The sequence below is a fragment of the Cygnus olor genome, chromosome 5 (genome assembly GCF_009769625.2).
Source record: "Cygnus olor isolate bCygOlo1 chromosome 5, bCygOlo1.pri.v2, whole genome shotgun sequence".
NCBI classification, from domain to species: Eukaryota; Metazoa; Chordata; class Aves; order Anseriformes; family Anatidae; genus Cygnus; species Cygnus olor.
Genome location: NC_049173.1, coordinates 38,666,674 through 38,690,989, shown reverse-complemented (window position 1 = coordinate 38,690,989; position 24,316 = coordinate 38,666,674). Strand labels below are relative to the sequence as shown.

The 24,316-nt window shown below is 40.1% G+C and overlaps 1 protein-coding gene across 22 annotated transcripts in view; it reads left to right on the top strand.

Annotated features, from left to right (window-relative positions):
* The window catches only part of GPHN (gephyrin), a 333,615-nt gene that overhangs the window by 74,797 nt on the left and 234,502 nt on the right, over window positions 1-24,316 (top strand). The window lies entirely within an intron of this gene.

Genomic DNA, 24,316 nt, shown 5'->3' with positions numbered 1-24,316 from the left:
CTTTCCTTTCCATTATAAGAATCAAGATAGGGTAGGATGTGCCTTTTATGTTTTTGTATAATTTTATAGAGATTAACACCTATACTTGCCAGGGCATGAAAGATAATCAGTCATATAGCAGATCTGAGTCTCTGTAAAATAAGTAAATAAACAACATCAGCAAATGGCAAATATTTAGGAGTTCTGCTAGTTTCTTTCGGAGGTCTGGAAGAGCACTTTCTGACTCTGAATACGCTCAGTATTGACTGCCACTAAAACTGAGATTCATGGAGAGCTCTCCATTGCTCTCAGCGGTTCCGAAAGCTCCGTCGCCCTTCTGGCAGGAGTGGTTTCTGCTCGGGGCTGCTGCCTGGGGGTCAGACAGGAATTTCTTTGCAGATTAGGTTGTCTTGGACTGTTTTTGTTTCTAGTTGTGGATGTGGTTTACTTTCTAGGATGGTTTGAATTGCTAGCCATGCTTTAAGCATATTTTAATAATAAGGCAGCAATGGCTTCTGAGGAATTAAATGGTGTGTGTTTTTATGCTGTTTTTTAAGCTCACTGTATAAGAATCTCCTAATAAGCACCAATTCTTCCTGTCCTGAATGTGGAATTAATATGAATACAAAGCATCACACTGTTTATTCAGTCTTGTTAATATAAATCAATCCTTTTTCCTTACATATCCATCTATGTATTGTCTGGTTTTTAGTTAACAAATCCTAATCTAATTTGGGACCACCAACTGCTATTGCAATGCAAGTAATATTTAGAATCAAGAAGCAGTGTCGCTGTCCAATTTGCTTTGAAGATGCTGAAATGCTGTTGTAATTACACTAGAAAAATGTTGTTTAAATGTTTCTACGCTTAGGAATGGAAGAGCTTTGTGAAGACCTAATTCTTGCACTTACTTAACACTGTGTTGTAAATTTTCCCATTAACTTCAATTGAACAGGTTGGTGCTTTGTGGAAGCGAGTATGTAAGCATGTAAGCATCTTCTTAAACATCTTCTAGCAGTGAACTATTTTAAACTGAGGACCTTGTAAACTCTTCAGTCATATTTATCTGGTGTTATCTAGTATATATTATATAGTATCTAGTATTATCTAGTATACTGATTTCTCATAGTACCCTTCTGTCTTACCCTGTGCTGCCTGTTCATGATTACATCGCTAACATTTATATCCAGTAACCTTCACAAATTAAAAGGATGCATGTGTTTTTATAACTAGAGTCATACGTATGAATATCTGGGTCAAAAATCAGGAGTAGCAAAAAGAAAGCGTGGCTGACTACAGAATAGCTGGGGACTGTACTGCACAAATGAAAGGTTGGGTTTGAATATGGAGCTCTCTTCAGTAAAGGGGGGGAAGTGTAGTCAGTGTGAGGATGGTGAAGGCAAAAGGTATCATCTGTACCTCCCACACGCTCTTGTGCCGGTAGTGATGAAGGCAGAATGGGTGCCAAAACTGGTTTGGGTGTGAAATTGTGATCAGGCATTTGGCTTGGCTGGAGCTGCTGAAAGGCCTGAGTTGTAGGCTGGTGTGTGCATAGTATGGATTGATGAATTTCAGACCCATTCTAGGTTTATTTCATCGGAAATGCCTGTAAATCAATACATTAGAATTAACTGGAATTAGAACAGTTCCCTTGGAAGGGACCTACAAAGATCAAGTCCAGCTGCCTGACCACTTTGGGGCTACCCCGAAGTTAAAGCACGTTACTGAGGGCATTGTCCAAACGTCTCTTGGCCGCTGACGGGCACGGGGCATCAATTCCAGTGTGTGACCACCCTCATGGTAAGCAGTAACCCGAACAATTGCCTTTGTTTTAGCTGTACGTTTCAGAACTCTAGGGCAGACCTTGGCTCATGTGGTCCCTCTGTAGCATCGTTCTTTCGTGGGAGTGTGTAGGGAGATGCAAGCCTCAACCAGAACAGGGCTGCACAGCATGTTGGCCATCTGTAAACACTGGCTTTGTGCCTTCTGCTACAGACTTTACCCTATATTTGGCAAGGAAGTAGGAGAATTCAGTTTTATTTTCATCAAGTAGTAGAAATTCCTGCCAATTTAGTAATAGATGGATAGAAGGCTTGGCGCTACAGTTGATGCCCATTCCCCTGCTTCCAATCTTGGCCTGGAGTTTTTGGCAATATGAGCTTCCCGTGCCGTATATAACCATCTTTTTATTACAGTTTGGTCTCTAGGCATGGGGAGAAAAAAAACCATAGGGTAGATATTATTTGTTCAGTGGGCAACAGGTTTGAGTATGCTCAAAATACACATTTTATATATAAAAAAAAAAAAAACACCCATTTTTTACTTGAACATCACTCTCCAGAAGACTATGAATTCAGATTGCTTGTCGAGGTACGGTTTTCCCTTCAGAAATAGCAAATTCAGTCTGGTTCTTACCTTGTAAGAAATTGTGCCATCATGAATTTGGCAAGGTGTGGGTAGTTCAGAAAGGGGGAGCCGATGTGGTTCAAGGAGAGCTGCAGCTTGCAGTCCTGTGCAAGGGACTGCCTGAACAAAGGGAGTTTATTTTGCTTTATAGTCCATTTTAAAGGTTTGTGTTTCATTTTGCAATTTATTTTTTCCTAGTGTGGGGAACTGCTGCTGCAGGCAGAGCAAGGTCTAGCATATATGCAGTCAGAGAACCAACCGCCTAATGCTTTCTTGATATCAAGAATGTGTTCATGTCTCATGAGGTGGTTTGGCCACTGTAACTTTCTTGTGGTGATTTTTGTGAGACTTATTCTGGGTCTGTGTTGTACAGATGATGAAGGGTTTGGTTTAAAAATCCCAAGCTCTGTGTCCTGCTCATTTTCTGGTTAGTCCAAGAGGTGATGGATAAAGACAGTTTAGAGAGATGTGCGTGTGTGAAATGTAAACCAGCTTCTTACAATGCTAAGCATGCCTGCGGTGGGTTTTAAATTTTTGAAGTGGCTAACTTTTGGGAAAACTTTATAAATATGCAGACATTTTGCAATGTCTTTGTATAAAATATTATCGAAATAGTCTAAAGGTGAGAAGACATAAAGGTGAAATAATGTCTGTAAGAAAGAATGAATGGCTCTTGTAGATCTCTGTTATTTTATTCCTTCAGCTTTCTTGGAGTCGCTGCAGGTAGAGCTGTGTGAGGCTTTCAGTAGCGTCCCAAGCACGGCGCATCTTTATTAATCGGGGAATGCAACAGTGCTCAACTCGAGTGAGCCCTCTTGGCTGTCACCCCTCTGACCAGTGCACGCAATTCTCTCCTGTGATTTCACAAATTGGTGTTGCTTCCGAAAAGCATTGGTAATAAGAGTTGATTGCTATGAATTATGGAAAGGCCTTTCTAAATGTGCTGAGTACCCTTCCTGTGGCGGTAATGAAGTTATTTTCTGCGGTAACATGGCTTTGCATGTCTGAAAGTAATTTTAAGTAATTTTAAGGTCAGTGGTTAAGGAAAGGTCTCGGTGGTATTTTTTTCATGCACATAACACAAAATGCTGATGCTTCTTACGGATCGCAGACTTGGATGTCTAACAAAGTGCCGTGTAATGACTCTTAGGGAGAGGAGGGTACCAGGAATGCTTCCTGGCTTTTCAAAAATCTCTCTGCAATCACCTGGGTTCAAGTCTTGTTAGCATATTTACCAAGGACAACTGAGTCACTTAGTTGGGTGCATTTTAAAAGTAATTTATACAGCAGTACGCACTTGTACAAGGGAAAATACTGCCTCCCTTAAAAAAAACAAGTAGTCATTGTCTCTTTAGCTTTTGTAGAACAATGAGCTATCTGTCCTGTGCATTCACAGAAATTGCTTGAATGAGACCTCTGAAGGTCCCATGTCCGATCTCGTATCACTGTGTAGGGCTTGAAAAGTATGTTTCAAGGAACTTTCTGAAATTTGTGTTTCTAGTTAGTCATGGGCATCATTTTGCTTCTGCTAACTAGGAAAAATTGGGACTTGCTGCTTGCTTGAGCTGAAAGGTACTGCTAACCATTAGATTTTAAAACTTGATATGGGAGAAGAGTCAAATGGGGAGGAAGTTTCAGCTGTAAGTGGCTCTCAGTTCTTGCCCAGAGAAGCTGTGGCTGCCCCATCCCTGGAGGTGTCCAGGGCCAGGCTGGATGGGGCTTTGGGCAACCTGGTCTGGTGGGACGTGTCCCTGCCCATGGCAGGGGGGTGGGACTGGGTGGCCTTTAAGGGCCCTTCCAACCCAACCTATTCTGTGATTCTGTGACAAAGGACTGATCTGTAAATCATTTCATTGTGTCGTTGTCTAATCTAGCTCCTGGTGTTGGTATAAGGAAAACGGTATGATTCTGACGGGCAGATTAGAAAATCTGTGGTCATTTCACCACACTGGGGGTTAACCACAAACTTAACATCTGGTGGTGGGTACAAGCAATGTGTTAATGCCCATTAATAAAAGAATGTCTATAATTTATTGACTATTGGATCCTATTTCCAAGAAGCTTTACTAGTCAGTCTCTTTGCAAATAGAGTTGTGTGATCCCGAAAGCACTAGCTAGCCTCTTAGGCATGCCTATTTATCCCAATTAAAGCAAACCCACAAAAACACAGAGCCAGACAACTGGAGTGCTTGCTGTAAAGTTGTCTTTGCACCCCAGTAACAGTAGGCAACCAGGTCTTTGATTTCCGAAGCGGACCTTGTGTTCCTGCTGCTGGTGTTGCCCACTGCCTGTCCTTGCCTGAAGCACCCACAGAACAAGCGTGCTTTTGATCCGAGAGCACTAGAAAATGTCAATGGACCCAACTGAAGCTCTTCTGGTTGTTTTTTGCCACCTGCCAGCAATGGACAAGAAAGCCTCAGAGGCATTGATTTTTTTTCAGATGGATAAAAAAGTGATCTGCTCAGCAAGAGATCGGACTGTATCCCTAAGAGCCGTGGTATTTACATGGCCAGAAAATGGATTACATAAAAGCAAATTAAAAATGCTAAAAACACAGTGCCATTTGAAAACAATACTAACTAAGCAAGGCCTTTGATCTCCTTTCCAACAGAGGGGTTAGGTAAATGTGGCTTTTGGTCATCAGCAGTGGTAGTAGTCCTTTTTTCTTAGTTAACATAAATTTTATGTTGAATTTTACCTTCCTTGCTACACTTTACTGCTTAAATCCCACTGGTGAAAAACTGTATAGCTTTATATGTGAGAAAAGTGAAGTACCTCCTGGTTGGGCTGAAGAAGTCTTTCATGTACATACGAAAGCAAGCGGTGTATGTCCGCCTCAAGGGACAGCTTGGAGAGAATCGTAGTTTCTATTTTGCTAAGTGAAAGAAAAAATGGTTTGTAGGGAGGTAGTTTGCTGTGATGAAGTTCCTAAATCAGCTGTAAAATGAACTTGTTATACTGGCTAGCTAGTTAATGGCACTTGTGGAAAATATTTCTTGAGTGAATGCTCAGTGGTCAGACAAGTTCATTTCTGACTGATAGCTTTGATTCTTAATAGGACAGAATCTGATGATCTGCAGCTACAGAGACACGTAATAGAAATAATTGTAATTAATAATTAATAATAAAAATAATTGTAATTAAGGATTTTTTCACTGTCATACAACTTTATTGTATTTGGTTTTGACATGTTTCTACCATCTCTTTTTTTTTGTGTGTTTTCTTTCTATCAGTTGCGCTGTTTTCAGTGCCCTTACATCACTGCACTTCCCAAGCCTGTCGTCTGCAGCAGACTCCTTGAGGCCTGCCTTGCCATTTCTAATGGTGGTTGTTATATTTCTTTTTAAGTAATTGTTTTTTTCATTCATTGAAATGGTTGGCATGGACAAAAATGGACTTCTGATCTGTGTAGCACTATTTTGGACTATTTCTTAAAGCAGGAGCAGAGACGGGTGGCTCTTAGATGCCGGACTCTCAAGGGAGCTGTTGAGAGTCCAGAGCAGCCTTTGCTATGCTTTCTGGCTTGTTCAGACTCTTTTTCCTGAAGTAACTGCAGGTTTTATAGATGCTGCTTTCTCTTACATAATATTCAAAGCAACTGGAAGTGGATCTTTTTATTCTGGAGGCCTCTACAAGTAAAGCTTTCTATTCCAGTATCATTTTCTATGCCTGGTGTTACATCTTCACTAACATGAGCAAAGCTCTAATTACAGATAGTAAATTAGGCTTTACAACTTGCAAACTGTTCCAGGGACATGACTAATTTTTTTAATGGAAATGCTACTAGAAATCACACAACAGGGACGTGAACCAGACTCAGTGAATGTTAGGATAGAGATTAGTATTTCTGCTCTGCATTTCCAAGCATACATGACATATCTTATTCAGAATATCTCCTGGGTCTTTGAGTCATATTTTAATAATAAACCCTGCTGCTCACATCCCACAGTGGGCTAACATGAGATTTAGAACTCCTTAGTTTTCCCTTTAAAAAAAAATAAATTTAGTTTAATTACAAGGATTGTGGACTGTTGGTTGTATCTTATATTACTTATTGCATTGAAGTGTATTCTTTCTTGCTTGCAATTTGATAGAGATTTCTCAGAAGATATATTGGCATTGCCTGAAAGATTGAACGTGGAACTATGACAGAATAAATTTGTTTCCCTTGCAGCACTTGCTGTTCTCCCTCCCCATTACTGGAGGTTTGTTCACACACCAAGGCCACCCCCCTGCCCGTGCCAGGATTAGATTACTGTTTGGGATTTTTTTAATTATTTTTATTTTTTTTAATGGCTCAATGACCATGTTTGGCTTATCAGTTGTTTGTAACATTGCTGCAGAAGTCGTCCTGTTGGCACGGCCGAAGGGGCAGTTGGGGTGAGACCCTCCCCAGAAAGCCGTGCAATGGGTAGAAGCACAGTAATGGAAAGCGCTTGTAAAGCAAATTGCTTACTCAGAAGCTGAAATGTCTTTTGAAGGTTTCTTGTACTCTCTTGAGAATGTTTAACAACATTATGCCTCAATTTCAAGAAATAAGTCTCAAGAAAATAGTAAATCACAGGATCACCGAGTGGCTGAGGCTGGCAGGGACCCTGGAGCCCACCTGGTCCGAGCCCTGCTCAGGCAGGGCCACCCGGAGCAGGGTGCCCAGGGCCACGTCCAGGTGGCTTTTGGAGAGCTCCAAGGAAGAGACGCCAGCACTGCACAACCTGTGCCAGGGCTCAGCCACCCGCACAGTGAGGAAACGCTTCCTAGTAAGTAAAAGTAAATTGCAAACGGATAGTAAAGTAAAGCAAACTGTCTCCTGAGGTAATGCTTTTAGTTTGAAAATATCCACTGTAGAATAACGTCTACTAATCCAGTGGTGGTGGTGAATCCTGAGAACATCTAAGAATTTTGTAGTGTGTGCCAAAGTTTGTTTGTTCTTATTAGAGCAGCAATCCTCACCCTTTTTCTTCAGAAAGTGTCCTAAGTGTTAGATCTCTTGTCCATCAAAGGTAAAGCCTCTCAGAACCATAGACAGGAGAAATGCATCCAGGCTGGTTTTTGTATTGGGTGTGAGTGTGTGCAGTTGGCGACCCTGAAGCACGCTGGATCTGAGGGCTTTTGGCAGAAACAAACAAGGTCAGTTTTGAAGCTGGAGCAGAAACAAACTACGATAAAGAAATTACACATCAATGGTTTTTTGACACACAGTTGCTGCTAGAAACTTGGCTTCAACAGGTTTTGCACAGAGCACTTGAAAAATATTACTTGTATTGGATGTTTGAGAACATCTGCTAAGGAAAAGAAGAGCTGCCCCTACACATTTCTCTTCACTTGCCACGGAATATTTTTACTCTATTCTGAATCTCTCTGGAGACACACCTTTTAGTTGGCTGTTCCAACTGTGTTACCACTTGCTCAGATAAGCCCCATTCACCCTCTGTTCTGCAGCTGCAGCAGGGGTTTCCACAGGAGGAGCTTTGACAGCTCTTTGGAGGCATGTCCATCCTTTTCTCCCCCTTAAGTGGTGCAGAACTGGCACGGGGGGGGAGGACGGGGGGTGACTACCAGTCAGTTTTATTTCCTGCCTAGTTTATTTACTGTCATAATTTTTTTTCTTTCCTTGCAAAGCCTCTTAATCATCCATCTCTACCTCCCTGTGATCTGGAGCATTTTTTTTAAGCAAGCAATCCATATGCTGGAATCTGCTAAAATAAGCATTTTACGTTGTTTTTTTCACGATGGTATATATTCCCCTCGCTGACATACATAACATGGAGCAGGTCTTGCATAAGGAGGAGGCAGAATAATGTTTTGTCTCACTTTCTTTGCAGTTTTGAAATAGGATAAGGGAGAGACAACCTACAAGATTACCACCATCAATTTGAAATTTGTTTTGTTTAGTTTTTGTATTATTTTGTCATAGCTTGACAGCAAATACGACTCAAGTTCTTTGCATGCTACACAGGCATCCCTTTAGGCACCTGGATGATGCAGTATAGGAGTTGGTAAGGCAGATGGGATCTGCTGTGTTTCTGCAGAAGCTGTGTGGTTGCAACTGACAGAGTGTTACTTGCCTAATAGTAATAGGAAGCGTTCCTTGCTGACAGCTTAGAAAACAAGTCGTTCATGGTTATTAACAATGACTGCAATACATATATATATATATAAATACATATATACAGTTGATTGTATTTGAAAAATTGATTACTTGTAGTTACCTATTTTTTGAGTATTTTTACATGTTTTTGAGGAGTGACCTGAAAAGCTTCAGTTTCAGTTTGAAATAGCCAAACTCCTTTAGCTGATTAGAGATCATTAACTCATTCCAAATTCCCTGTTCTGCGAAGTGTTACTAAACTTTAGAGCAATCTCTGTGTGTTAGTTTGTGTAAACGTATATGTAGATTTATTTTTTGTTTGTTTAAGCCACAAGTATGTTGGTTGTCAGAAGTTTGGTATGGAGAGAATTCTTGCAATCGGTGCTGGTGCTAACGCCCTTACTGTGAAATGTGAAGTCATGGTGGCATTGGCGTCCTGTTGGGGATTAAGGAACCCCTTTCTGGTAGGCTGAGCTGTGGTAATAAGGCTTGTTGCTAACCTGAAGACCTTGCATGGTCTCTGTAAACAATGAGATGAGGAGATGAGTATTTTATGACAGTTGAGCGTTGCATTGTGGCCTATTCTAATTGCCAGGCTCTTAGAACCTGCTTCTGAGAGCAAACTAATACAAAATTGTCAAGTAGAGAGAAGGAAATGGTGTGTGCAGGAAATTATTATTATTATTTTTTTAAAGTCTGTTCAGGTACAGGTAATTAGAATTTGTTGCTTTTCTTGCTTAGGGTTCAGATTTTTTCGAGCTGTTGATTTCTGCAAGTGTTCACCGAAAATGGCACTCCCTCTAAATCCTGCTGAATGGCTAAAATGGGATGGAGTGCCACTCCTCATGAGACTCATTATGAAAGCTACAGAGATGCATCATGACATTGTATGCTACAGGGCTTGTAATAATGGAGTTGTTTTTTTGTCGTTGTTATTGTTGAGAATCAGAGTTTCAGGTATTTAAAATAATTGATAAATTATTGCAATAAATTTTCTTATCAAAATCCTTAAGCTATTTCGAAAAATAAGCATTAAGCTTGTAGAGCCGAGGTTCCTAACTGCATTTCTCTCCTGTTTGTTCTTAGTTAGACATTTTAACTGCAAGTGCAATGTTGTTTGAAGGGTGATGGTCAGTTTGTGGGGGAATGGAGAAAAATAAGTATTTCTTTTAAACAGGTTTTCAACAAATGAAGAAGAATGTTTTTTTTCCGTATTTTTTTTTTCATTCTCCACTGAGAAAAGAAGTATTGTAACTGAACGGTTTTGAGTATGTTCGGGTGAGTTTTAAGATGGCTATTCAACACTAGTTTAAGACTCACTTTTTCCACTAATACTCGCCCTACTCTTAAATATTCAAGACTAGGAGTTTCTGTGTGACTTTTGAGTTTTTTAAAAGATTAAATAAGTCATTTGGAATTATAAATTTAATTCTAATTTCTAATGTTGCCCCCAAACACTCACTACTAACACTGAGAGCAAAATGAGTGTTCTGAAGAGATCTGCAGAGGCACAGACAGCCTGGCGCAGGGAGGAGCAGGGCAGTGCGCTGATCCGGGTAGCCAAGAGTTTCTAAGCACAGGAGCATTTGGGTGGTAGTCCTTTCAAGCCCATAGTTTTTTTCCAGACATCTTTCTCCACACACAGGTATCTCATCTTAAAAAAAAAAAAAAAAAAAAAAAAAAAGTCATACATCTTTAGCAAGGAAAAGGCGGCTTTTACACTGCTGATTTTTTTATGATGCGTTTGCATAAGCATCACGTTCTGTAGAATCCCAATAGATGACTTCTTGTAGGGTAGCAAAGTTATAAACAGCTTTCTCCACACTGTTACATGTTCTGTTGTTGTTTTTTGTTTTAAATGTGCTCTTACTTCATCATGAGATGAAATAGTCTTCAAGAACTTTGTAACAATTCAGGTCAACACTTTCAGGTCCTACGTTCATGTTAAATTGTAGTGCATAATAAACATGGGTGTTTGTGTTAGAAAAGCCTTAAAAAATACAGAGAACAGAAATTATATAGATTGTAGAGAAGTTTTCACGCTATGTAAAAGGCTCAGTGAAATAAAATCTTCATTAGAAATCCAATGTATTGACATCGCAACTGTCAAGTACGAGAGGTCAGAATTAAATGAGCTCATTTTGTTAGTGATACAAACCTACCACCAGTTGGAAACAATTTGATGGTAAATAGGAACGTAAACTTGTCGTGTTTTATCAAACTTGTGTATTTCTGTTTCAATGCCCTGACCCTGATAGTCACTAATAACAAATCAGAGAAATTGGCAGAAGTGTTTGAGAGAGGGAAGGTTCTTCACAAACTCAGTATTTTCTCTTTATAGGGAATACGCATATAACTTGAAATGCCCGATGTCAGATATCTTCCAAAATATCTTTGCCTCATTTTGAGACTTATATATTATCTGGCTGTTGCAAAGTTTTGAATTGCTTTTCCTTTGGTTATTTTGGTTATTATCCTGTTGTATACAAGCATATTTCCTTGCTGTGCTTTTGAGCTTTCTGTCTTACTGTGTATGCCTTGTTCTGCGCTGGTTTGGAGGCAGCTGAGGTACTGGTTGTTCTGTGCACTGTTTATTCATAATCCAGGTTTATTAGTTTTCTTTTCCGTAATGATGATACATACCTTCATGGTAATTTGGATGCATAGACAACTTATGCATCATTTTTAAGACTATCTGAAAGGGATATGTTTACGCTGGTGTTGCAGCAAAACAGTTGCGGCTACCATTGGTAATTGGTTTGAATTTTATTTAAACTAGGAAATGAGTTTTGTTTTGTTTTTTTTTTATTTTGTACAACTGTATATACATCTCGTTATTTGTAAAGAGTGCATACTTTTGAACTGATTAACAAATATTCAAATTAGTTGAAATAAGTACTTTGAATGGAAAAGACAGCAAATCATGCAGAAAATATTTAAATCCCTTCTGACACAGTAGCAGGGGAAAAAATCTTTTTTCCCAGTAGTCTTGTCTTCTGGTTGTCAAATTTGAAGCACGTTTATTACTTGAACAACTTGCTCACATGTAGGCTTGATTTGTATCATGTTACTGTACATATGAAAATGTAGTGTCTTGCATCAAACTACTTCGTATGTCAGACTTCAGACATGCTGAATTTGCCCGTAATTACTCTGTCCTGCGGTACGATCCATATTAATACCAAACCCCTGAGCGAATTTTTGACAGCACACAGTTTGAATTGGAGCTAGCTTTTGACTTTGCTGCTATGAAAATGTTAATGTAAAATACTTGTTTTTCTTAGGGCATGCCTACAAACTGCTGTGGGCATATGAGGGCAGGTCGATGTGGTGCAGCGAAGGGAGGCCCGGTCCAGGCTAGCACCAGGTGCTGTGCTAGCACCACTGCACCTGCATTAGGCTGGCTCTGTGCCTGAAGTAAGGAGACCTTTTCAGAACAGATAACAGCTTATGTTTGAAGAAACCATACCAAAGTACTGTTGCAAGCAAGAACCAGGCCATATTAATTAGGGTTCATCGTGCATGGCACCTTCCCTCTCTCCCGGTTTTATCCATTACTTTATGGACCTGAAGTGTCATGCAACTTTGGTATTGTGTTCAGTTTAAATAAAGGTTTTTGTGTTCTTCCTCTAAATTAATGCAATTAATGTTTTTATTCATTAAAGGAAAAATCAAATGGTTACTTTTTAAATTTTTAATTTATCCTAATTAACTTGGAAACAAAGTAGCAGAATGCTTATGAAGCTACTTGGGAATTGGTTGTCAGCTTCACATTCTGGCATGCTGTTCACCCTTAAGCAAACCCTTAATATGGAGAGTGACTACTTAGATTGAAAAATCAGTTCCTGTAACAGAATTCCATAGTGGATTTTTGAGTTTAGTTCATGCCCTTTTCATATTTAGGGAATTTTGTGAATGTATGTGACTGTTGCAAGAAGTGGTAAGAAAATGGCTTAAAGAGCGGTCAGGTGGCTGTGCCAGTATGTAACAGAAGAGCTGGGATGGCTGTGTGGAAGACATAAAATGTCAGGCAATCTCCGTGCAGCTCCCAGTAATAATGTATTGTTTTAAGGGATTTGGGGGTCTGTTGTATTTGCAACGGGACTAATGCCCCATCCTAAGAATTACCACTCCAGCAGAGAGTTAAGTGAATGTGAAAACAGCTTTACAATATGGTTTTCAGTGTGTTATGATATTTTTTTAATACACAGTGATATTTAAAGGGAAATGCTTTTTATACACTGCAGAATGAAGTGTTGATAGTGTGCTTTCTATGCAGGTATGCATTTTTCCTTTTTTTTCTTCCTTTTTGTTTTCAGATGTGTTGGTTTATCCTGTAAGCTCTCCGTAGCAGTGCTCTCATGTAATTACCTAGAGCTCTTACCACAAATGGGCCCCACAGAGGGCCTGTTTCCTGCTTGTGACTGTGTTTCTACTATAGATTTATAATTTCTATTAGCAGTAGGTTCCATGGGATGTCTGCAAGACTTGGAAAAAATGGAGTTTCATTGTATGCGGAAAGTTTGCTTGGTACATTGTATATATAGTTGCTTAGAGGTTTGTGGTATTTAGTTGGTATCTCTTGCCAACTCTCATTTAAAAAGAAATAAAGACTTTGTGTTAGCAAGAATTTTTGAAATGGCTTACATAAAGGAGGCTTTTGATTGGTATATCGGTACCATAAATCTGCGTATATGTCCACGAAACTGTCTTGGTATTTAATAATACTCTGACTACATTTTAAGACAATTTTAAAACTGTTTTATTAGTATTGCTGGTTTGCAGGCTGTGTGTATATTTAGAAAGAGTCCTCTTTAATTAGTCTTCTTGTCTGATTCACTCTGATACAAGATACCAGTGCATTTTTACCATCACAACTGTTTCCATGGAGATGAATCATGACAATAGTCAGCGAATGAAATGTGAAATTCATGGTGAATTTGGAGGGGGAACGCTCACTCTCACATCTTGTTGATTGCAATGATTAATGGAAAACTGGAATAATAAATCTTAATGGCTTTGTATTAAAATGTTTGAATGATTGCTTGAGTTCTCTGGTTCTTTCAAGAGATTTGCCTGCTTTCAGCCTTGCCTATGTGACTAAAACTTGACCTGCAGTGCCCTGTGTAAATCCATTGGACCTGCAGATGGCTGGGCAACGTCATTCCCTGGTGGAAGAGGAGCTGGAGGACTAGCAGGGAAATTTCAAGTTATCTTTCGATGCTTAGTGGGGATATGATTATTCCCATTTTGACACTCGTGAGAACAAGGACAGTAGGCCTTTTTTTTTTTTTCCCTGTTTATTCCATCTACCCAGGCTATGCAAAATTTCAGGCCTTAGCTGGATGCCTAGCAATTTGCAATTTCTAATGCATGAAGCTAGTCCATATTGTTCAAAACACTAGTATTCTTGGTTTCTAAATATCGTAATTCTTATTTCACTTACTATTTAAAGTCATTTGAGCCACACCACAAATTAATTTTGCAAGCCGGACTGTACAGCTGGGCCATTTCACCAATCTGTAGTTAAATATTTGTAGCTATTTTTAGGGGGAATCATTCTTACAAGGTTGTATTTATATCCATTTTTTCTGTGGAGGAAGAGTTTAGCAGAGGTGGAATGTAAAGCAGATAGGGAGAATTTATATTTCACAGCTACGGGAATGGCATTCACAGGAGACCAGTTGTCAGTTTCCACAGATGATTGTCAACAGCAGACACACGTGATCCAGTAACACATTCCTGAACTAGTGGTGGCATTGATGAAGTCTAAAAGGGTTCTCTCAAACTGTCCACAGTATGGATAAGGCATTGCACTCACCAGCACTCAGGGTGGTTTCACCTTGCTTGCCTAGAAGTTTGACGTGCTTTTGTAGATCTGGTGATTCAGTACCTGGTATTTTTTTGCCACGGGATGTTGCAACTGCACACATTTTACGTGACCTGAGAAATCATCAGACAAATTCATAGAAGAAAAATCCGTGAGTGCTATTAAATGCATAGATGTCAATTCTTGTTTAGGAAGTCCTTAAACCAGAAGATGGTGAAGCTGGGAGAACATCCTGGGAAGCTTTAGAAAGTGGTGGGTAAGGCACGACGTGAGGACTGACACATTGATCCCACAATGCTTGATCCACCCTGCCAGACAGGGAAAGCTGCCGCTCCCTCCTTCCTGGCCACAGAAGCAGGTTTGGCAACGTGAGGTATGGTCAAGCTAACAGGTATGGTTGGTCCTGACTTGGGCTGAGATGGCGAAAGGCAGAGTCACCCAGCGTAAATCAGAACTGTGATCGCTGCTCTGGGGAGATGTGTGCCTTGATATTCCTTTTCCACTTTTCTGTCCCTCTTTCAGTTACTTGTACCTCCCTTTCTCTACCCAGTTGTCTTCCAAGTAAACTTACCTCTAATTACTTTTTCCTCATTGGTTTCGCCAAATCGGTACCCAAATTGGTATTTCTGATCCTGTTGCCTAGGGAAGTTCAGCGTTAGGTGGTGTTACTAGTACCCCTCGCTGGCTCTGCTGGCCTGGCAAGGTCCTGCTTCTCAGGAGGTGCCTGGTTCTCCCCTTCAGGTAGCTGTGAATTTCGGCTGTTTCTCACCTAACGCCCCCTTCCCTGGCTGTGAGATCCAGCTGTTCCTCATGGTGCTGTCCGTAAGTCTGTCACTTCTCCCTCACCCTGCTGTCTGTCCCATCCAGCAGTTTCTGATGCCCCCTTCACCTTGCTCCCCCTCAGGCCCGGGCCTTGCCGGCAGCCCTGCCGGGAGCGGTTCGGGTGCCCTCAGAGAGGTCTGTGTGCGCCCCCTGCTCACACCCTCGGGGTGCTGGTGGGGGCCAGGGTCTGAGGGGCTGTGTAGTCACAGGCAATCACAGAGCAGCCTTTGCTCTCACCCGTGTGGCTGTTCCCAGTAAGAAGCCAGGCTGTGACGGAAGCATCAGCTGTGACCAGAGAAAACAGTTTTAAGATCAGTTGGAGTTGCAAGCGTTCGTGACTGGACAGGCTAAAGTAATCGAAATCACTTGAATGTTTCCACAGAACCTCATAATTTAACGTCTTATTCAGAACAGTGGACTGTCAGTGAGTTGTCCTTCCCGATACACTCTCTTTCACCACTGCCTATCAGGTGCTGAGGGAAAAGCCAAGGAAGGCAGGCTTCACTCTTGTATACTGCAGCAGTAAGGTACAATAGGAGGGCAGTTCGGTAAGGCTGTAGTTTCTGATAATAAATATCATTTAGGTATGGAATTTCATCAAAGATTTTATGTCTTGAAAAATGCATAATGAAGTGTTTCTGGAAGACTGGAGAGTAGGACTATTAAAATATTTGGGAAGGGTTGATGATAGAAATATGAACTGGCTTAAACTTTTACTCCTAATGCAAACTGATCTTTAAGGAAAAAAAAACACTAAATCTTTTCATTGGGTTTATCAGTTTTCTCTTGTGACTAGAACCACAAGTGCTACACAAGCTTAATAATTAAAAAAAATATATCAGAATTTAGAAAGCAAACCTACTAATTTGCAGTCTTCTTCAATTTGATGGGTGCATTCTTGTGTTTGAAATGCAGCTTCTGTATATATGGTGTTCTGCTGTGGGATGTAGGGTGTTCTGCTGTTTTGATAATGTACAAAGTGCGTCAGATTTTAGGCATAATTTGTCTCTTTCTGGGTTTTTCAGTAAAGCTGTTGGCCAGTTTTTTTTATCTGTACATCAACAGATAAGGATTTTATCACAAGGAGACATAATAGTTTATTAAAAATGCACTTCTACTTCTGAAATCTTAACTAGTGGCTTTATTACAGGGTGCAAGTTAATATACTGTTTTACAACTAATAAACCCTGTCACAGTGCTTTTGTATTTGTTTTAATGTGCTCAAAGCAATTTTACTGAGTATGGGGAAAACACGAAGAGAAAAAGCAAATCCCTTGTGGTAATTTTTTTGTGTTTTTTATTTTTTGAACCAGTCAAAACTGTGAAAGTTGGCAAACACTTCAATATTTCCTTAAGAAATGTTACCGTTCCGGTATTTGCTAACAGGTGTGCTGCTTTATTTATGATGAAATTTAAGAGGGTGTTGACAGTAGAGACCAAAGGGATTTTTGTTTGTTTACCAATTTTTATGAGCACCTGCAGAAAACTTCTTGGAGTATTTCTATAGAGCTAATAAATTATTTTTCAGGTGGACAGGAGAAATGGTATTTTAGTGCTGTGAACTATGACTTCTGAGCAACACTTACGGGCTTCAGTGGCAGGTCACTGACATCTCATGAAAAGAATAATGACAAAAAAATCCCACTTTTCTGCATCTTATGTCTACAGTGTTTATACTCTGTTAATTTTGATGTCTGCTTTAAGGCTTTACTTTATTATTAGCAGCTTAAAAAAAGTTAAGGAATAATTGCACGCTCATTTGTTTCCATTCTCCTCATGCCTAGGTGAAATTTGTTGATGATGGGGAAACACTATGTCTGTGTGTTTCATATTTATTAGTGAAATAGTTTGTTTTCAAGTCCTTAAGCATTCCATCCAGATGATAGTGGAACTGAAGTCTTTCTGGGCTGCACTGAAATAAAAGGATAGCCTCATAAATGTGTAACCCAGAATCCAGCAGCTTTATGGGCTGTTTGCATACTTGCTTGCTGCAGGAGATCTGGGAATGCTAATAGCATTTTATTTATTGAAGGGAACAGTTGCACGCTAATGAGTGACTGCTGGTGTGGCTCAGAAAAAGAGCCCAAACCAGCTCTTGGCTGCTAAGATGGGGAGAATTTCTGCAGTCTCACAGAACCGTGTGGTACTTGTTTCAATCCAGGAAGTGCATGAACGTTGCCAAAGTGAGTGCAACTTTCTGAAGGACGATCCCCCTCACAGACACAGGCTATGGTTTTGCTTTCAAACCTTGTGCATTCCATGTTTCATCTAACAGATCTGAGTTTCTATATTTCAAAGTTTCTTTGTCATAGTTTACATTCTTAAAGGAAAGCTTTAGAGATGCAGAGCTCTTGCTGTGGTTTTCTTGTTCTTAGTTCAAGGAAAAAAATCAGTGAGTTATTTCTCAAATGTTGCCGTAGGAGTTCAGATCTGTTTTTTTTATCAGATTCTTCAAGAAAAAGAAGTGTTGAAAATTTCAAATTGTATATTCCTGTCTGTTTTTAAAGGTATTTTAATCTCAGCTAGACTCAAATTCTAGTCACCATCCAAATTTTTTTGCATGGGCTTGTAGTAGATATTATTTATCGATTTATTGTGTATCTTAGCTTTAGCTAGCGTTCTTTGGATGTTTTGGTAGCTGTCTTGGTGAATACCTGCCTCTTTCAAACATACATTAGCCCAGTCTTGATATTCTGTTCAGGGCCTGGAACAAATCTCGAGTGTGCATTTGTTGTGTAACTTAGTCGCTAAAAATCACAGCTGTCATAAGCAGAGAAGATCCATCTCACATCTGTACAGCTGATTTTTGTTTTCATTTTTGGTTTATACCATATTGGAAGAGAAGTGTTAGCCATTGTAACACTGTAAACATTTTCTGTTTAGCATTTATTCTGAGAATTTTGCTAATTAGTCTTCTTGCTGGCTTTGAAGAAGAAATCTTTAAAATTTCACTGTAGGGAAAGGCATCTCTGTTGTAGCAGCAGATGCTCTGACTTGTTAGTAAAGGTGGAAGGAAGTCTTTCAAATGCATTTAGTGCCTTTTGACTGAAAAAGCAGGTCTTAGAGGATGACATGAGGATGACATGAAGGAAGGAATAGTGCTGTCTGTCATTGTTTCTTATTGCAGACTTCTGTTCAAACTACAGCCTGCTATTTCCCTACATCCTGTTATATTCCTACCTCGCAGAATACTGTTTACTTTCGGCCAGGAGCATTTGAGGTTATGGCTCTTTCTGTGACTCTTGCCATTTAGAAATAGTAGTTACAACTAATGTAGCATTTCTATCACACACTGCTCTTCACTGTCTGTTTGTCAAGAAATAGCGTGACTGTGATTTGTGCCCAGAACTGCCAGCATCCATCAGTCAGTGGACAGTGCTTGAAATAGCTTGGGAGTGAGCAACCTCTGTTGTCATGTGCTCAGTTGAAGTAAGTTTGGGCCCTTATTGTATAAAAGAATTTGCCTAGGAGGAGAGCAGTCACTTCCATGGCAGAAGGGCGGGCGGGACCTCGTGGGTGTGTTGGGTACAGACGTGCCTGCAGATTCTTGGGGTGGCAAGAAGCCAGGTGTCCCCCGCTCTTAGGGTAGGACTGGGGGCAGTTGGCTCGACTAAGTAACAGACTTGGAGCAAATCATTGAAACGTTCCAATCTGACAAACCTCGCTAGTTCCTGATGGTGGTGAGAAGCACAGCTGTTTCAGGGCAGAGCCTCCTTTAGCTGCGTTTCTCTCACCAGTGAGGTGAAGAATTAAGGTTTCACATAATAGCTGCCTGTCCATAAGCGGCATCTAATGAAATTTCTTTCATTAAAATTTCATACCAGCAAAGAAGTGATAATCTTTGGATATTAAGCAAACTGCAACAAATATCATTACAGAAGTATCCTGTTAATTCACTTGCCTGTCATTGAATGAGTTATTTTGTTTATTTTTTCTGCTTTATTTTTTCTCAGCTTAGGGAATGTTCATCGAGTACATCGAGATTTGATTTGAGTCCCTTTGTGGTATTACAGCTGTAGAGGAAGCAATAAACTTTGGTGACAGATTGCGTGAGGAAAATTCCCCTTGTACTGATACACTTTATGCTACCTAAACTGTTTTACTCATTTACTTTTATAAAATAAAATTCACTGTGTTGGCAGAAACACAGTTTTGCTGTTATAACTACATATATGCTTGGTCCATTTTCTAGCTCAGCATGTCACTTGCAAACTGCACTACTATCTGGTCGCAACAGGAAAAGGCGCGTGCTTTCAGGTGGCTCTTAGTGCCTGGTGAGTTGGAGTGTTGGAACTGTTTCCACTTTAGGGGAAAAATATCTTAATGCTTAGCATTCTTTGTTAAAGAAACTCGGTTGTTCGCCATCTCCCATCCTTTCGTACTTTTTTCCTTTTCCTAGAGGATAAGTAAGGAGAGTTACATAGTCCTAGGTTTACAAGTTACTTTGTACTTGAGGCTTTGTTATTCAATGTCTTTGTAAAACGCTTAAACCATGAAAAAAAATCCCAAATGTACTGCTCCACTTCCTTATGTGAAAGAGGAAAACAAGAGCTGAAATTTATTTAATTCCTTTAGCTTTTTTAATAATCAAAAATCAGTTAATTGGCCTGCAAAATTTTGCTAGCAAATGTTTCGATATTGTAAATTCTGAAAGAAATTCCGCAGAACAGCTTGCCCAAAAACTCTGGCCTCTTTTCTGATGAATGTCAAGCCTTTTCTTGTCCCTGACCTCTCCGCATCTTTTGATCATTTTGATTGTTATTATTTTTTCATTCTGAAAGGTTGCCTGTCATTTGCTTTTGTGATATCTTCTACCTTTCTTAGAATTAACCCAGGTGATTTCTTGATTCAGTTTACATCTTTCCTCAGCTTGTGTCCTTTTCTTTCCATTTATTTCCTTCTCAAAAGGTCTGTTCTTAGTGGTGGGGAGGATGTTCAAATAATTATTTGTAACAATTACGCTGACAACTTAATTAGTGATTAACTGTCTACTTCATCTAAACTAGTAACCAAGTTTTCCTAGTATCTCTTTCTGTCTCTCCAGTCATTATTTTGAACAAGTCCGACGTGTAAGAGAGAGATTAGATAACATTTAATTCACGTTGCTGTTGCTAAGTTGACTGTTGACCAGTTTCAGTAAAAATATTATCAAAAAATACAGGCTACTGAAGCAGGAACCTAGAGTTCACGCTCTGCGTTCCTAAAAAGAAAGCAGATGTTTTCTTGCTACTTGTTACACTTCTCATAGTATCTAGCCAAAAAAGATAACCAGACATCCCAAAGTGCTACGTTGAAAACAAGCGTTTCTGAAGCATATCACTGTATAAGCGGAATTGTCTCATTTACATACTCTTTCAAAAGCAATGTGGGGTCCCTGCCTCCTTGTAATTTGTTCTGATGCTGACTTCCATGCTGTCTGTGCCACCCTCCTGATTTTTTTGCTTTTCAGCTCTCAGATTTTCTCTCAAGCACCTTTATACATTTTATCTGCTGCCAGTTATGCAGGGGAGGAAGATCTAGTCACTGCCTTTACTTTTAAAAATTCTTCTTCAAAAATTGCTTGAATATCTGAAGTTCAAGATACTGCTTTGGTTTAAATGAGAACTTCTTTGACTTTTTTTTTGGAGGGGGGTTGATGTTAAATGATTTCTCCAGTTTTCTCCCTGACTTTGTAATTCAGACAGGATATTTTTAGCTGTTTTCCCATTCCTATAGCTTAGCCCTGCTTACTGTATAGAGATGAATATTGGAAGGACTAAGAAAAATGCTTTTGAAATACTCTAAGCAATGAAATGACTTAATTCTGGAGAACAAGTAGGCCTGCCCAGGGTTTCTTGTTGCATGGAAGTGATGTAGTGAAGGTGGTCATAACACACACGGCCTGAACGCAGTCTGGTGTTGCCACTTACTCACCTAGTGGTTTCTCACCTGCATTGCTTCCTGGGACAGTGCTGTTAACAGAATTGAACTCATGTTTTAGAGGAGTCAAAGGAGGACGTGTTCAAGGCATGGTGTTCTGCCTGTGCCAGGTGCTCAGATGCTTCACAGGAACCCTCACCGTCTTGCCTTGCCGCTGTCTTGCCTTTCTGTATCTGGTACCTCTGGCAGTTTTGGCTTTTTGCTCTCAGGAGCCTTGAGGATGAATTTTCCTCCAGCTTTCCTGGAAGGCTCTGTCTTCCACCTGACTTCTCAGGTCTTTATTTTTGCTGTGTTTGGAAAACGTATTTGGATCACCTGTATGAGAATTTTTACCTTTGACTCTCACAGAAGATGCGAGTTTCATTTTAAATATCATAGATTATCATTATAAGGAATTGTAATTTCCAATATTAAAATAATCACTCTTTTAGTTTAGCATAAAACCACGTATACTAATTACGTTCTTCTGGCTCCTTCGGACTGTAATCACTTTATTATGGGCTGCCGATTTATGGCAGCGTTTCCTGCCGGTTTCTCAGCGCAGGGGCTGCTCAGGCCGGCTGCCGGAGGGGCCCTGCACGAGCAGAGGCTCTGCAGCTGCCGCACTGCCCGGGGATGGATGCGGGGCGGCTCTGGTACCGGGATCAGAGGAGCACCTGTAGAGGTGAAAGCCTCCTCTGCGGCCTGGGCCCGTGTAGCCGCCCCTTGGCGGGGGGAGGCAGGGGCTGCTCTGGAGCACAGGCTCTTGCTCCTTGCCTGAGCGTGTTGTGCTGATCCGGGCCTGGCTGTGCGAACTCGACTTCCAGGCTTGTCCTCACAACTGCCTTATTGCCCCTGGGCTCCTGCACTCTGGCGGTGCTGGGATTGTGGCTGGCCCTGCTTGCTGTCAGCAGGCCTGCTCTGCCCCAGCTGGGGTGCTGCAGGACTGTGCCCCGTGCTGGGGAGGTCGTTGCCCAGCCTGACTTGGAAGGTCTCTTCCCCTTCAAGATGTAGCCACTATCAACTAAAATGAGCATTTAACATGCCTGGACACAAAGAGGTGATTCTCCACAGAAGGTACAGTTCAACTGTGGAACTTGTGACCCACAGTGGTGCGGATACTAAGTGTTTGTGAACTGAATGAAAGAGGCGTTCACCGGGAAAAATAAGGGCAAATACTGCTTCGCGTCTGTGGAGTCTCTGAAAAGTTGGGGTCCAGACACGAAGGTATCATAATGTGCTTGGCTTACTTCTGTTTAGGTGTCTTCTGTTTGCTACTGTAAGAGATCCTGAGCTGGACAGACATTTGTCTGGCCCAGCACAATCAAGCACAACAAGGTTATTTAAATGTCTGGGGGACAGCCATGCATTGATGGTACTGAATGCTCTTGAGCTGACGTTAAAGAAGTGTTACAAAACGTTATCATTATTGTTATTGTACTAGTCTCAGTACAGTTCATTTAGCAACACCAATTGGATTTTTTTTTTTCTCCTGCAACTAATGGGTAAGGATCCTTCATTCTGCTCAGCTACAGTTCTGTGACAGAAACAAAGAGGTGACATGCAGGATTAGCTAGGGAGCTATTTCATATTCTTCCTGATCGTTCATGGGGATTTTTTTCACTGTTTCTTTTTTTACTCAGATTTCTATCCATGCAGTGTTAAAAATCTTACTTAAAAAAAACCAAACACACAAAACAACAACAACAAAAAACACAACAACAAAAAACAAGCTAAGTCATTAGTTAACCATTCATTGACTGGAATAATAGGTGCAAGAATGAAGAATGAATGATGTGATAATTATTTCAGGATAACTGTGCTCCATAAGAAAGAAACATTAGTATGTTTTGCTTTGTTCCTACAATTATGTCTGATTTATATAGCCAAACATTTGAAAAGCAATATCAGGCTGTAATAAAGAAGCTCAATCTGTAAAGGAGAGAGGAAATCTTAAGTCAACTCACCGGCAAAGATACAGTTCCATTTGGTGAAGTGGAACTCATATCTCCTTGGAATACGCTCCTATCAAGGCAGTTTTTCATTTGAAATCCAGGTTTTCCCTTTTCCCGCTTTGTCCTTTAAGCTTTGTCGTTCCCAGGAGAAACAGTTGCATACAGTTGATGTGCTGTTCACATAAACATTCACAGAAATCTGCTATCAATGCTATTATGCTTGGGTGATTCTAAAGAGGGTCAACACTCTTAAACTAGTGCTTTGAGGTAGATAAAACTGGTGTAAAGTTGATAAATCATGTGTAAAGTTATGGTTAGACCACTAAAAATCTCGTTATAATCATCTAGGTGTAATAACTGGTACGTCTAATTTACACACAATGGAACAAAAAGGAAGCTAGCTAGATCCTAGTTACTGACAAGATAGTGTTTTCTCTTTTGTTTTTTAAATTGGCTCTTGGAACGAAGATGTCTCTCCCCAGCACAGTACCCTTTCCCGAATTCAGCAAATTCAAGTGAGGGGAAAAAAATCACTTTCAGAAAGTCTTCCTGTGTTCTTTCCCATCTAGAACGTTACGTATGTTGTGCACGATGATCTATCTACCTGTCTGAGAGAGTGGGCTATTTTGAGAAATGAAGCTTATTTTGTTCCCTTACACATAGTTTCGCTATTTTTGAAGCAAATGCCTGCTGCTTTGTCAAAACCCACGTTCTGATTTCTTCTTCCTGTTTCTTAAACTGACTCAGTTTGAAGTTGGTTTGATAGGTTGGGTGTATTTAAGTTTTGCTCTGGGGAGTATGAGAATTTTTGAGTCTCTGTTTTTGATAGTTTTTTGTTTTGCTTTTTTTTAGTGTATCCCTCTTCCAACCATTCAGCAAATTATTTAAATAAATAAATACTCATTCAACTTCAATAAATACCTATTGGTGATTCTGTAATCACACTAACTTTCCTGAGGGCAGAGCCTTTGTGGTAAAACAAACAGGAAAGTCTCTTGAATTGAAAAACTACTCAGTTGAAGAAAAAATAAAATTGTGTTTAGAGAAGTTAATTTTATTACACATGCTATTTCCAGTAGTATTGCTCTATTGTAGTTATAGGAACTAATCCTTACATATATGTTTTAATTGAACTGTGTTTCTTGGTGCCAAATTTTGAAATTATATACGTACAATTAGCTCCCAAGATTTATCTATTTTATATGCAAAGAGTTCTGTGTTTTTTTCTTCTTTTGACTTTTTTTTTTCTTTAGTGTGTAAGAGTGAATGGGGACTAGAAGTTAAGCGTCCAGCATCTTCCTCAGCACAGGAGGGAGTGCCGTCAGGTACTCTCTCTTA